Here is an 8,657-nt window from a genome sequence, read left to right on the forward strand (position 1 = left end):
TTAGGACACCCTATGAAAGACTGTGTATTTGTGTAACATTTTTTGGATATATAGATATTTAATCTCAATTTCAACAATACTGAGAGATTATAGGAATATAACTAAACAATTAAAACTGAAGAAAAGACTTTTCAAGATCTTCTGTAAATGTAATTCTACAAAAAATGCATATTCTGAGGAAAAAGTTAGGACACCCCCACATTTATTCCCACTTAAAATGGCTCAACTCATACACGGGTGTATCACACCAGATGCACATGATTAGGAGATCATTACTTAGCATTTAGTTTGGTGTGCTTCTGACTGTTGAAGTGAGAGTGAGCACCATGGTGAGAGAAAGAGCTGTCTGAGGCCTTCAGAAAGAAAATTGTAGCAGCTTATGAGTCTGGTAAGGGATTTAAAAAGATCCCAAAAGATTTTGAAATCAGCCATTCCACTGTCTGGAAAATAGTCAACAAGTGGAGGGCTTTCCAAACAACTGCCAACATACCCAGGTCTGGTCGTCCAAGCAAGTTCACCCCCGAGAGCAGACTGCAAGATGCTAAAAGAGATCTTCAAGTACCCTAACATGTCATCACGGGACCTGCAGCAGGCTCTGGCTACTGTTGATGTGAAAGTGCATGCCTCTACAATCAGAAAGAGACTGCACAAGTGTAACTTACATGGTAGGTGTGCAAGGAGGAAACCTTTGTTCTCTAAGAGAAACATCAAAGCTGGACTGAAGTTTGCCAGAGAGAATGTAGACAAAGACCAGGACTTCTGGAATAATGTTCTTTGGACAGAGGAGTCCAAAATTGAATTATTTGGACAACAGAACAGAGGACATATTTGGCATAAACCAAATACAACATTCCAGGAAAAGAACCTCATACCAACTGTGAAGCATGGAGGTGGAAGTGTCATGGTTTGGGGCTGCTTTGCTGCAGCAGGACCTGGACAGCTTACAATCATAGAATCCACTATGAATTCTACTGTGTATCAGAGGGTGCTTGATGATTATGTGAGACCATCTATACAAAAGTTAAAGCTGAAGCAGAACTGGACCCTGCAATGGAGAGTCCTGGAATGGCCGAGTCAAAGCCCAGATCTTAATCCCATTGAGGGATGACTTGAAACGGGCTGTACATGCAAGAAACCCGTCAAAGATCTTGCAGCTGAAAGAATTCTGCATTGAGGAGTGGGGCAAACTTTCTTCAGACCGATGTCAGAGACTGGTAGATGGCTAAAAGAAGTGTCTCACTGCAGGTATTTCAGCCAAAGGGGGGTAACACTAGCTATTAGGGGGTAGGGTGTCCCAACTTTTTCCTTAGTTAGAATATGCATTTTGTAGAATTACATTTACAGAAGATCTTGAAAAGTCTTTTCTTCAGTTTTAACTGTTTAGTTATATTCCTATAATCTCTCAGTATTGTTGAAATTGAGATAAAATATCTATATATCCAAAAAGTGTTACACAAATAGTCTTTCATAGAGTGTTCTAACATTTTCACATGACTGTATATAAAACTGTATAATGTTATGAGATTTAAGCTATTCAGTATAAACATTTGTTATAATTAGTAGTCATTCTAAAACAAGACAGGCAAAATTTATATATACTTCCTAAATTTTTATTGTGGTTACAAGGTTGGTCATATTTGCCAAGCCTATACAAATTCATTAGTGAAAATAACAGATAAAATAAGTTTTTCTTAGGAAACTTCTGATATATATCTGAATGCTATAGATTTCACATGTTGAATTAAAAGTTTTTCTAATTCATAGAAGTATTTTAATTTTAAAATAAAATTACTTTGCATCTTGGATAGGCAACATGTAAAAAGAAACTGAGAAAAATGCTGTTTAACGTATCTTTAGACTTGGTAATAAAATCTGATGTCTTGTTTACTGATAATATTCTGTATTTCGTAAACATGTGCTCACTAATTTAAAAATTAAAGCATGAAAACTCAAAAAGGTTACAAGGTCAGTCCCATGCTGAGAGAGTTAATCTTGTTTAAAACACCAGCCAGTACTACTGGTGATGGCAGTTCCTTTTTCAAGTTAGTCGCTTTGTGAGAAAAATAAAACTTAATTAGAACATGTTCCATAAACGTTCATCTGAAATGAAGTATTCTGACTGAAACAAACAAAAAATAAAACCTATTGTAGTTCTGTAGTAGCAGTGTCTTTACAGTGTTCTGTTGAATTCAATTAATTACTCAGTAGTCTATAAAAGTAATATTTTTTGGTTATTAATTTATGTTTAATGTTTATAACATTAATACATAAAGCTGGCAGTTTTAATGTGAATAAAACTGCTTGTGGCAACCTCTACCTTTTTGTTTTAGTTATTTCTATAACATATGACTGCTGTGCATCATGTAGATTACAATTAACTTTATAGAAATATAAAATTACTGTCAGTAATTCCTGATAGTCAGTTATCTTTTGAGTCTTTGACGTAGTTTACGAACTTAATGTTGTTAGTGACTGTTTATATAGGTGTTTCATGTACCATGGTATCTATCACTAATAATGTTATGAATTTCTTATTTTACATGTATATGCATGTGCTTTTCAGGCCTGTTTGCAGAATGTTTGAAAGGGGGGAGTTTGAATTTGAAAGAACAAATGGAAACGCATTGTTCATAGCACAACATGCATGCAAAGCATGCTAATGTCACGGGTCTCTGGAAGTATGCGACTATTTCAAGCCAAAATATGCTTCTTCAGAAGAAAGCAGTCTCTAGAAAAATTTAAATAACACAAGCAGCTGCACAATATAATTTTTTACATCACAAAAACAAAGTGTTCAGCTGAATCTCCCTGCAAACATTTGTGCTTATATTGTAAAAAGAAACAAAAAAGTGTGTGTGTTTATGGTAGTTAACAAAAGGAAAAATATATATATATATATATATAAGCTGAGTAAATGTAACCTTTATTTGACCCCTGAGACAAGGTACTTGTTCTGCATTGGGAATATATGCAAAGATGGGTTCATGTAATGACACTTCTGCCTGTTTTAGGAAATTTGAAGCATGAACGTATTTAGAATTTTTATGTTTTCTTTTTAGGGTGATTTTATTACTTCTGCCACTGAAAGCAAGGAAGGTTATGTTTTTATTTTGTGTGTGTGTGTCCCCAAGATGTCTCAAATAGATGAGCAGATTTGATCAAAAGTTGGTACATGTTTGAACTATGGCTCAATTTGGAAGTGATTACTTTTTGGAGGGCCAAGATCACAAAAAAAAACAACCGACAATACTCTTAACATTGGACCAACTTGTTCCTCTGTTTTTGCTCTATAACTCAGTCAAAAGTGATCAGATTTTGATTAAACAGATGTAGATTGTTATCCTCACTGGTCTGCTAGAAATGACCTGTCTTTTGATAACAACAGATATACAGATACATTTTCATATTCTTGGAGGACCGAATATGAACAGTGCTGCATAGTGGAGGTATTTGCTCTGCCAAGTGCCTCTCTAGTTTAATATGTAGAAACATTAAAGACCTGAATAATACGTTTAGTGTATAGTACTGAAATGGTGTTTTCAACGTGACTTTGTATTGAAGCGACAAAAGGCCCTAACCTGTAAAAACCCAGATCCAAAACGTTTTTTCTTTCTACTCGTTATAAACTGGGCTTTTGAATCTCAACAGGGACTATTGCTGTGGTGCTCAAAAAAAAAGTGATTTGGTGCCTGGAGATTTTTTACATTAAAGAAATCACTTTGTGTATTTTATTTGTCTAAATTGCATAACTGTATGAATTGGAAATTGGAATGAGAGAGGAATAACCTTTGTCCATAACTAGGTTAAACTGAAGTTCCATCCTGAATCTTGTGATTTGATGCTGCCTCCTAAATGACAGTTGTTCAACAATTTCTTGTTATACACTTGCTTGTATATAAGTATACCTTTTACTTCACTAGTTATATACATAAAAAGGGCAAAAATTTAAATTATTGCTTTGAGGGGTTTGAAAGTCATTTTGGCTGGTTGAATAGTCTTATCTGTATATATACTTTGTGTAACCACCAATAGGAAAGTTCAAGTTCAGTTCTTTTTAGGTTTTTGAAATTGTTCGATGATGAACCCATAGAAAAGCAATTTCATGCTTAGTGAGTTCTTTATGATGATGCGATGATAGAATACTTATATAAAAAAATTACCAGTATTTGATAAAGATGAAATTGTAATTAATTTTGCAGTAAATATTTTGAAATGTATGTGACACTGTAAGTAAACTACTTTCAATAATTTTGACTGTGCAGGTTTTATTTAGCATACACATATTTTCTAATTATAAATCAGCTTTTTAAAGCTGGAATAATTTTCATTTCATGATAGTTTTATCAATATATGTATATGCCCATACCAGAATTTGAAACAATAGTCAACATTTGGCAAAAATTCATTTGTGCATTTTCCTCTCTGATTTACACAACACTTACCTTGCGCTAACTCCAAACTGTTATGTAAATTAACCCTGAAGAAGCCACAAAGGTGAAATGCTGGTTTAAATAAAACTATTATTGTATATTTATCTGGGGTGCAACAGTAATTTTTCCTAAAGGTGAAATGCTGGTTTAAATAAAACTATTATTTTATATTTATCTGGAGTGTAACAGTAATTTTTCTTAACTTTCATAAAAATGAGTAAATCCCTCAATATGCACTACACATTTTCAAAGACAACAAAAAATATTGAAGTCCTTTCATTTGATACATCTAAGTGTTTTCTTGATATCTTGTCTCTGTTGAGCTTAGCCTTCTCTTTACCTGCCAGATGTGGAATCTTTGGTCACCAAGACTAAATGTGCTTCTAATTCTATTTGAGGGATTCTTTCACTTTTGAACATTCTGGCTTCCTTGTAACTTCTCATTTCTTTGGGCCAAACACACACATATCTCTTCCAGTAAACTGTAAGTCCAGTAAATTCTTTCTTGGATTTCTCTGTCTTCAATTGTGAACCACACCTCTAATCTCCTGAAGGAAGTGTCATGGTACTGAACTGTGCCAGTACTACTTTAGGGTTATTTTCCAACCCAAAACCAGATGTATCTCTTCACTGATGCTTCCATCTTGGATGAAAACACATCTCTTGGTGGTGATATAACCTTTGACTTTTGGATGTACTCACACATTATTTGTTGAGTATGTTCCTATTTTGGTGGATAATTTGTTTGCAATCCACTCTGCATTTCCACAGCTTTCTTGCATCAGTCACCAAAAGAGAACTAATTCTAGGATTCTTTTCTTGTGGGTATTTGATTTATTCTCCTGCCCCTTGGTGTGGATTCCTGTACATGGTGAGAGGACCTCCAAGGGAAAGTTCTGTTTCTCAGTTTACCTCCACTGGGATCTAAACATTTACCCACATGGTTGCTGTGTGTGGTGACCCGTGAAGGGGAGTCGAGGATCCTGGTGGTTGAGGGGTCCAACCCTAACATACCACTTTGGCCTTGAATTCCTGTAGCTGGGCAGCCTTGGGGTGGCTCCCCTAGGGCCAACTGAGTACCAGTGTTGGATGTTCTCAGTGGGTGTTGTGGACATTGTATTTGATGCTGGTGTTTGAGTATAGTGCTCATAAAACCCTGGCATTGCTGCAGTGTCCTTGTTTGGCACTGTAGTGTGTCTCCTGTTCAGGCCCCATGGAGGGTGGGGTCAGTGGGCACTGAAATATAGCTTCTTTCTTATGGATACCCCTCTTTCTAAAAAAAATAAATAATGAAAGAATTGAAAACAAAACAACAACAGATAATTGGAAAATGACCATGCATGGACAACTCTGTTGTATAGTCAACATTTTGCCAAATTCCACACCTTTATTTCTGATTCTCCATTCCTTATATGAGAAATCCTTGGGGCAGATGTCTCCATTTTTTATTCAGAAGGGATTAGAGGGACTTGCTGGCTCCCCAAAGTCAGTGAAGAAGTTGTGCTCTGGAGACATTTTAGTGGAATCATCTTCACCACAGGATACCAAACTTCTCTTGATATCAAAGTTGCATGGGGAGAAACCTCAATGGGTATATCCCCAATGGCTTTTGGGGATTCAAAACCGACTGGCCCATTTTTCTTTAACATCTACTTCTATCCACTTCTGGATACCAGTCTATGTTGGTATTCATGAGAACAAGCTTGCCAACAATGCAGCTATGTCTGTCTGCTCTGGCATTATCTCTGTTGTGCCTGTTCCATACATGGACTATGGTCACGTATCCAAGGCTCAGCTCCATGCCAGTTGGTAGTCAACTCGGAATGAGCAACATGAAAACAAGTTTTTTTCCAAATAAAACCCTTTATTGAACTTTGGGCATCTTGTTTCCATAAGAATCAGAAAGAGGAAGTTGTCATAACTATACTACGCATTGGTCGCAGTTATTTAACTCATTGTTTTCTTTTATCCGAGATTGATGCACCAATGTGTTGTTTGTGTGGCACTCAGGTCACAATAAGCCACATTTTACTGTCTTGCTGCTTTTATGACTTTCAACGATAGCACCATTTTAGACATGTTTTTGTCCCAAGGTTTACCCCAAAAGTTGGATAGTGCCATCAGTGATGGTGACACTGTCCACCTTATGAATGTTTTTAGTTTTTTAAAGGCCATTGACCATTTTGTATGATTCCCAGTTGAAGTACAATTAGTTCGATATGAAATTAGAAAATGGTTGTAACTTCAAATAATTCAACCAGGACTGGAAAGGCCAACTTCAAGTGACGAATGCTACAGAATGTCATTTAAAACTAGTATTACTGTAATTTTTCTCTTACTGTTGTACACCAGATATAAAAATTGGATTTCATGCTGTTTAAGTTTTAATTAAAAAATTAAACTTTGGCTTGTTTTACTTTGATTCCTTTTTACAAATTGTAATTTACTTTTAAATCCTCACCAGATGTTCGGTGCAGATTGCCTAGTTGTTTTGCACCATAAAACCACACCCCTTAGGTTTGCCTTGTTGCCTGTTGTCTGCCAGGAGCTATGAGACTAGTGGTGAACTGCCTCTCAACCAGACTGTTTTCCACCCATGGAATGGTGTCTTTACACCCAGGTTTTTTTGTTTAATTTTCTTTTAGTTGGGCATGCCCTTCATAGATGTCTTTGGCACCCCTCTTTTCTCCAGATTCCCTGTTCCTTATCTTTGGCTCTAGCTGTCAAAGATCTCACCCAGGACTGGTCTCACCTTCTTCTGTATACCTATCCTCCTTTCTGACTCTAGCCTTGGACCCTCACCTTTATGTGACATTTTCTCATCTCCTACTGTGGTGCCTTTTTTTTGGTTGACTCAACCTGGTTTCTTCTGCTTCTTCGCTTGACATCCCTCCTTCCTATACCCAATGTTTCCTCATTCTTGCTTTAATTTCCCACGTCCCTTTTATGTCAAGGGATATGGTACCTCTATCTTCACGTTTGAGATTTGTCTGGTCGATTTCCCATTGGACTGGACTCTCGTACTGTGTAGCTTTCGTATCACTTTTCTAATGCTCTATCACTGTAGAGCCATTGTACAAAGTATTGGCTTGCAGAATACTGTGTATAAGAAAGCTGGATATATTTTGCTAAAAGCAAGCCTACATGTGTAACAATAAATTTTAGAAATTAAGATGTATACTTTTATACCCTGATTCATGTTGCTGATATCTGATACATATTTAGTTATTATACTCTAGTCTACCAGGGATTTGACAATGGTTCAAAGTGTGATAATTCATATTAGTTATATTTAGGTTTTAAATTACTTGAGATTGTTTTTAACCCCCTAATGAGTTTAGTACTGACCTATATCATAGCTAGCCAGGTTTTATCCTTTGCAGGCATAACTTATAAAAACAAAAACAAATGTATTCAGATGTATTTGCAAGCTCAAAAACATAAAATTCAAAATAATCCTACTGATAACTTTGTGGAAGAACTTGTATTCCAATGAATTTATTAAATAAAAAAATATTTCTGAAGAATAAAAACATAGTATTTCAGATAAGAATATTAAAGTTTTAAAATGGTTTCCTCTAAAATATTAAAACTACTTGAAAATAATCTCTTATATAAAAAAATATTACAAGCCTGCCACCTGGAATATATCAGTCAGTATTGAGCTAAAGTTTTTCAGTCTTTAAATCTGTTTTATCACACAACATGTGGTTTAATTAAAGTGTAGAGTACAGTTTTGTTACGTTTGAATGGAAAAGCACTCGGCAAATAAAAATATTACCAGCTGTGGATGAGAAATGTACGATTTATTAGCTGTTCTTATGAACATGTGTTTACTTCAGAGAATATATGGTGCTGTTGGAGGTATAACAACAGTAACAAATGTAACCCTTTTTATGAACAAATATCTTGTTTACTTCTTCAGAGAGTATTTGGTGCAATTGGAGGTATAACAACAGTAACACAACCCTTCTTATGAACAAATGTTATGATTTTGATGAAGCTAAAAGAATGTAAAACATTATCATAATTTACATTATTTTTTTTTTAATTTGTGGTGAAGTTACAAGTAAGAGGGTGGATTGGTAGTTTTCACATTTGTTTTAATTTTTTAATTAATGTTATAAGATGGTATGACGTGTATCACTATTTGAAATTTGTTTTTTTGGAGCTTACCACAAAATGATATTATTAAGTTTATTTCTCAACATTAAAATTCAAAATTAT

General features: G+C 35.2%; 1 protein-coding gene across 1 annotated transcript in view; it reads left to right on the plus strand.

The window, feature by feature from the left end:
• The window catches only part of LOC143228785 (uncharacterized), a 30,412-nt gene that overhangs the window by 9,896 nt on the left and 11,859 nt on the right, over nucleotides 1–8,657 (plus strand). The window lies entirely within an intron of this gene.

This window comes from Tachypleus tridentatus, chromosome 10 (assembly GCF_004210375.1).
Source record: "Tachypleus tridentatus isolate NWPU-2018 chromosome 10, ASM421037v1, whole genome shotgun sequence".
NCBI classification, from domain to species: Eukaryota; Metazoa; Arthropoda; class Merostomata; order Xiphosura; family Limulidae; genus Tachypleus; species Tachypleus tridentatus.